This window comes from Tyto alba, unplaced genomic scaffold (assembly GCF_018691265.1).
Source record: "Tyto alba isolate M040663 unplaced genomic scaffold, T.alba_DEE_v4.0 Super-Scaffold_7, whole genome shotgun sequence".
Lineage (NCBI taxonomy): Eukaryota > Metazoa > Chordata > Aves > Strigiformes > Tytonidae > Tyto > Tyto alba.
The window spans coordinates 23,405,297-23,411,296 of record NW_024881328.1 but is presented as its reverse complement, the minus strand read 5'-3'; positions in this window follow the sequence as shown (position 1 = coordinate 23,411,296).

The following is a 6,000-nucleotide window of genomic DNA, read 5'->3' as shown; positions in this document are numbered from 1 at the left end:
GGCGGTGCCACCCCGCAGCCCGCTGCCCGCCGCGCCGCAGCGACAGGGGCAGAGCAAGGGCAGCGGCAGGGGCAGCGGCAGGGGCAGGGGCAGGGGCAGGGCCAGGGGCAGGGGCAGAGCAAGGGCAGGGGCAGGGGCAGCGGCAGGGGCAGGGGCAGGGGCAGCGGCAGGGGCAGAGCAAGGGCAGCGGCAGGGGCAGCGGCAGGGGCAGGGGCAGGGGCAGGGCCAGGGGCAGGGGCAGGGGCAGCGGCAGGGGCAGAGCAAGGGCAGGGGCAGGGGCAGCGGCAGGGGCAGCGGCAGCGGCAGGGGCAGGGGCAGGGGCAGGGGCAGGGGCATGGCCAGGGGCAGGGGCAGCGGCAGGGGCAGGGGCAGGGGCAGGGGCAGCGGCAGGGGCAGGGGCAGCGGCAGCGGCAGCGGCAGGGGCAGGGGCAGGGGCAGGGCCAGGGGCAGGGGCAGAGCAAGGGCAGGGGCAGGGGCAGCGGCAGGGGCAGGGGCAGCGGCAGGGCCAGGGGCAGGGGCAGCGGCAGGGGCAGAGCAAGGGCAGGGGCAGGGGCAGCGGCAGGGGCAGCGGCAGCGGCAGGGGCAGGGGCAGGGGCAGGGGCAGGGGCATGGCCAGGGGCAGGGGCAGCGGCAGGGGCAGGGGCAGGGGCAGGGGCAGCGGCAGGGGCAGGGGCAGCGGCAGCGGCAGCGGCAGGGGCAGGGGCAGGGGCAGGGGCAGGGGCAGGGGCAGGGGCAGCGGCAGCGGCAGCGGCAGCGGCAGGGGCAGGGGCAGGGGCAAGGGCATGGCCAGGGGCAGGGGCAGCGGCAGGGGCAGGGGCAGGGGCAGGGGCAGCGGCAGGGGCAGGGGCAGCGGCAGCGGCAGCGGCAGCGGCAGGGGCAGGGGCAGGGGCAGGGGCAGGGGCAGCGGCAGGGGCAGCGGCAGGGGCAGGGGCAGGGGCAGGGGCAGGGGCAGCGGCAGGGGCAGGGGCAGGGGCAGCGGCAGCGGCAGGGGCAGCGGCAGGGGCAGGGGCAGAGCAAGGGCAGGGACGGCACTCCGCGCCCCTCCGCCCTGCCCGGCGTGGGGCCAGCGGCCCTCGCCGGTCTCAGCGCTGCTCTTCCCCGAGGCAGTTTTTAAAAAGCAGTTTTTACAAGCTTGACGAGAGTTTCTTTCCCTCGTGTTCAGAACTCCGCCTTAGCAAAGACGCTTCTGTGTGAGGCTGTGCCCTGCCAGGGCGCCGGCCCCACAGCTATCCCCGCTGCCCGCCGGCACTGGAGCGTTGATGTTCGTGGATTTTGTGCACGGGGTTGTAGTGGAGACTGGTGACCCTGGTGAGTGAGGACACCGATGGGAGACAGGAATTTACAGACCTGCCGTAAAGATTAGCCAGCACAGCCATAAGCACTAACAGATAAAGCAGGAATGCTACAGTGATGAAGAGGTGGAGATAGAGAAAATGCAGAGTAGGAGCACACTTAAAGACACTGATGGACTGTACTTGGAGCAAACTTCCCAACATGATCATTCCCTTTACTTCCCATTGGATTAATTGAGTGTTGTAAATGTAAAACAGATATTAACCAGTTTCATATATAGACTCTGGCCTAAGGATGCAGGATTATTTGAGCATTGTTCTGTTGAATAGCATTAAACATATCAAACATCCTCTGGCTAAGAAAGGGAGCACACAGACTTTTAAGACAATTCCAACAGGTATGGAAAGGCCCGTTGCAGGGAAGTTAGAGAGGAAAGCAGAAGAAAACAAAACAGAATTGCACAAGAGACAACAGTCAGTGCTAGCAAAAAAATGTAACTTGATAGATTAGACTAGTTTTGTCAAATCACTTATTCAGTTGCTTTTTCCTTTGCAGTAGAACATTCGGTTGGCTCTGAAGCCTGTCAAATGTGGTAGGAAGATATGCCCAAACATATATTCAACACTTCTTTTCTGGTATTTGATTAGCTTACTTTTGAAATATGTATAGTGTCAAAATACATATGAATTAGAAATTCATTATTCATTAACTGAGAGAAAAAAAATACTATTCGCTCTGACTAGTCATTGAGCTGTCTGATATCTCTTGTTCAAACTGAGCCTTAAAAAATGAAAGGAAGCAGTTTTAAGAAACTTAAAATAGTTTCAGTACCGTATCTGCCAATTCAAACCCAGCACTTACTAAAGTGTTGGAAACATCTACATAGAGACTTGAAGACCAAGCCAGATTGGAGTGGGATGCAAATGCATTTCTTCATTATTCTCTCTAATCTCCTAAAAATAGATGTTGGGCTCTGACATTTTAAAGAAAAACTTGACTTAAGCATTACTTGTATAATAATGTTTAGCTTTAATTTGCATGGATTTGGTGTGATCTGCTCTCAGGATTTAAGCGGTTGCTTGTTCTAGTCACAGTGGTAACTAAAACATCAATATTGCTAAGTTTCACAAGTCACAGCATCTAAGAGAAGTAAAGAGCTAAGCCCTGAAACTTCTGATGAATGCACTCATGCATGAACTTCCAAGGGTGCCAGATTGTCAGTAGCTCATGAAGCAAGCAGGTCATCTCAAGATTATGTTCATAAAAATTCTAAGTTTCCTGTCTATTGCTTAAATGAAGTGAATCTTTCTATTCTTTACTTGCAAACCAGCATGTAATAAACCCATAAATCTGCGTCCTTATGCACAAAAAATGTTATGTGGTTTAAACAGCATAGTATTTATACTTGATCAATTTGGGGGTGTTTTTACCTGTTAAAAATGTATTTTTCTCTCCTTTGCTGGAATCCTTTACTCATTGTCTTTTAAACAATCAAATAATCTCTGTTACATTTTCAAAAATCTAGTGTTTAGTTAAAGAGTATCATACAATCTTCAGATTTATATTGAAATGTTACAGATTGCAAAGCATCAGTTTTGTAGTGTTTGTCAGATCCATACAGGGAATTGCAAAATTATTATATGTAATTCCAAAAAAAGGCTTCATAGGCCCCAAAATGTGTCCATTCTTTCCAGTTATATGAGGTGGTCTAATAAAATGCTTTTTGTCTCCGTAAAGCCTCCAAACTAACATAAAATAAATATTTATTTTAATCTACCTTCTATGAACCTAAATCTCCAAATTGCAAAATACTTCCAGTTCCCACTGATTTCAACAAGCTTTTATTACATCTAGTCACCCCAACAGTCCCATATGGGAACCTTCTACCCAAGTGCATTTTACTTATGCTTAAAACTATATCTCTCAGACGTTCTTCATTAATTCCTACAGCTCAAACTGGTGTACCATGATAAAGCAGCCAATAACAAGAGTAAACACAGAATTTTATTGAACTGAAAAATGAAGCCCGGTTTTGCCAGCTAACCATGAAGAAATTGTTTTAAAAATAGAATTAAAAACCATGAAAGCTTACAGAATGTAAAGTAAACCAAACCTGAACAAAGTGAAAAATAAATCGTTAGGCAACGTGAAATGTACTTTATGGAACATATGTAATGCAGAAGAGATTTCAGGCAGCACAATTAGTAACTCCTGTCTGTATTTCTCCTTGTTTCCTGTTCTTCCACCTCTTCTTGCCCACTTGATGCAAATGTTGGATTGGTATAGAATCAGGAGCAATCTTTAGCATAGCCACGATGTCCAAGGTTATATTGCATATTTTCATGGGAGTGGGAACTGAACATCATACAGCTGACCGCTGAGGGCTGAATGACGGATTTGATAATCTGTTTAGAACATAAACTCCCACTGGCATAAAAATGAAACTAGTCTGTATGGGGCTTTCAAATCTCTTGGATCAATGAAGACCTGCTTTTATTAACCATTACTGTGGATAGGCGCCACAGCAGTTCCTAACCTCTTCTTTCCCTGAGCCTGTGTCTGCTAGAGCATATTGATGTTTTTCTAGTACAGCACCAACTCTGTCAGTGTGGTGCTTCCTCTTAGCAGTTCTCTCAGGACATCACCTAATACGCACTTTCTTTGGGTTGCTGCACTGTCAGATGGAGGAGTAGGATCACTGTGACTTCAGACCTGGAAGAACCTACAAAGTAGACAGAAAATATAAGACCTACAAAACGAAGATTCCCAGATTATTTTGAAGAGGCAGCAAGGGACTCCTGCCTGTATTGTGCCTGTGGTACATGTCCACTTGGCAACTTCTGTCATTGTTGCTATACCATTCAGACATTGTCAGAGCAGCAGCCTAGACATAACTGTACATGACTGTTTATCTAAGCAAAACACCATGTCACCACAGATCATTATTTTGTGCATTTGATGTAACTTTTTAAATACAGCAAGTGTTTAGGAAGCATTTCTTTACTGAGAGGGTGATCAAACACCAGAACAGACTTCCTAGAGGGGTGGCTGATGCCCCAGGCCTGTCAGTGTTTAGGATACATTTGGACAATGCCCTTAACAACATGCTTTAACTTTGTAATCCCTGAAGTGGTCAGGCAGTTGAACTAGATGATCATGGTAGGTCCCTTCCAACTGAAATTATTCTATTCCTATTCTATTCTATTCTATTCTATTCTATTCTATTCTATTCTATTCTATTCTATTCTATTCTATTCTATTCTATTCTATTCTATTCTATTCTATTCTATTCTATTCTATTCTATTCTATTCCACGCTATGCTATGCTATGCTATGCTATTCTAGTTTCCAGCACTTGGTAACTGACTTCTCAGAGCAGTAGTTAGGAGTTTAGAGGCTTTTTAACAGCTACAATTTTATCTTTGTTTTTCCATGCTGGACAAGTCACTGAAGATCCAAGCCTTAAAACAGGACATTCCAAACAAGTTACAGTATCCCTCCAAGCATTTGGATGAGTATTTCAGAAACTTGGTGGCTGTTCATCATGTAAACAAACAAAAGTGTTGAGATAGTCCAGCCAGGTTTGTCCTGGCAGCTATTTTAAATGACTCTTATGTAAGCTTTAGAAATATCCCCTCAGAAGTTATCTCACCAGGAGTAATACTGACAAATGAGTTTAAGTAATTAGTATTTGAATGGCACTAACAAACCAGAATGATCCTTTTACTCTTTTTGGTACTGAGTTCCACATCTAAGAAGGAAAACCATTTGACCTTTGCTATTGAGGACATCACTAATTTATGTCTGCAAAAATTGTGACTATTGAGTGGGACCCTTCCTAGAAATTATCTTTACTTATTCACCATCCTGGAGAGAACTTCCACTGCGGTGAAGTAGATAGTGCAGCTTTTGTCCAAAATTCTATACTGGTTATAGGCCAGTCATTATTACCTGTGCAATAAAACTCTTTATTGTGCTTCAATCCGTAGACTTGTTCTTCCTGTGCGTTGTAAAATATTTTTTTTATTAAAATCTTTTATAACAGTTTTTGAAAATTGTGGAACCATAGGGAAGTAGTTGGGACTGCCAAAGAAAAATTACAAAATGTTACTGCATGCACTTTTTATCCGGCTTGTGCTTTCTCATTTTGGAACTTCCCCATTGCTTAGCAGCCTCGTCACTGAATAGATACTCAATGACAAGAGAAAGACAGGATGTGTGCTCTCTTTATGCTCAAAGCAGATCTTATCAAGAGAAGACAGTCCTTCCTATCTTTTCATTCCCTAGGCACTGACTGGGAAATTCCTCCTACATTTATCAAATACAAAGAAGGGACCCCATTTGTGCTTCTCTGTCCAGATAGCTGATCATTGAGACGTCATGGTGAAGCAGGGAAAAAAAAACCCGTGATTTTGTTGAGGTAGAAATGCTGGAAGTATGTTGCTTTGGTCCACAAAACAAATGTTTATTAGACAGTTATAAAATCAAGCCAGTTTCCAGGCAGTAGAAAGAAGGGGCAGTGGCATTATAAAGGGCTAAAATAAGAAGAATCTCATGTCAACAGTCAGGAGTTTCCTAGATCTCTGCCCCAGAGCTTGGAAATATGTTGCAACCACACTGCAAGTTGCATGTTAGAGGCAGACAACACACATACATACACAAAGTTAAGGCTAACTGCAGATCCAGAAGATAATCAGGAAAACTGCC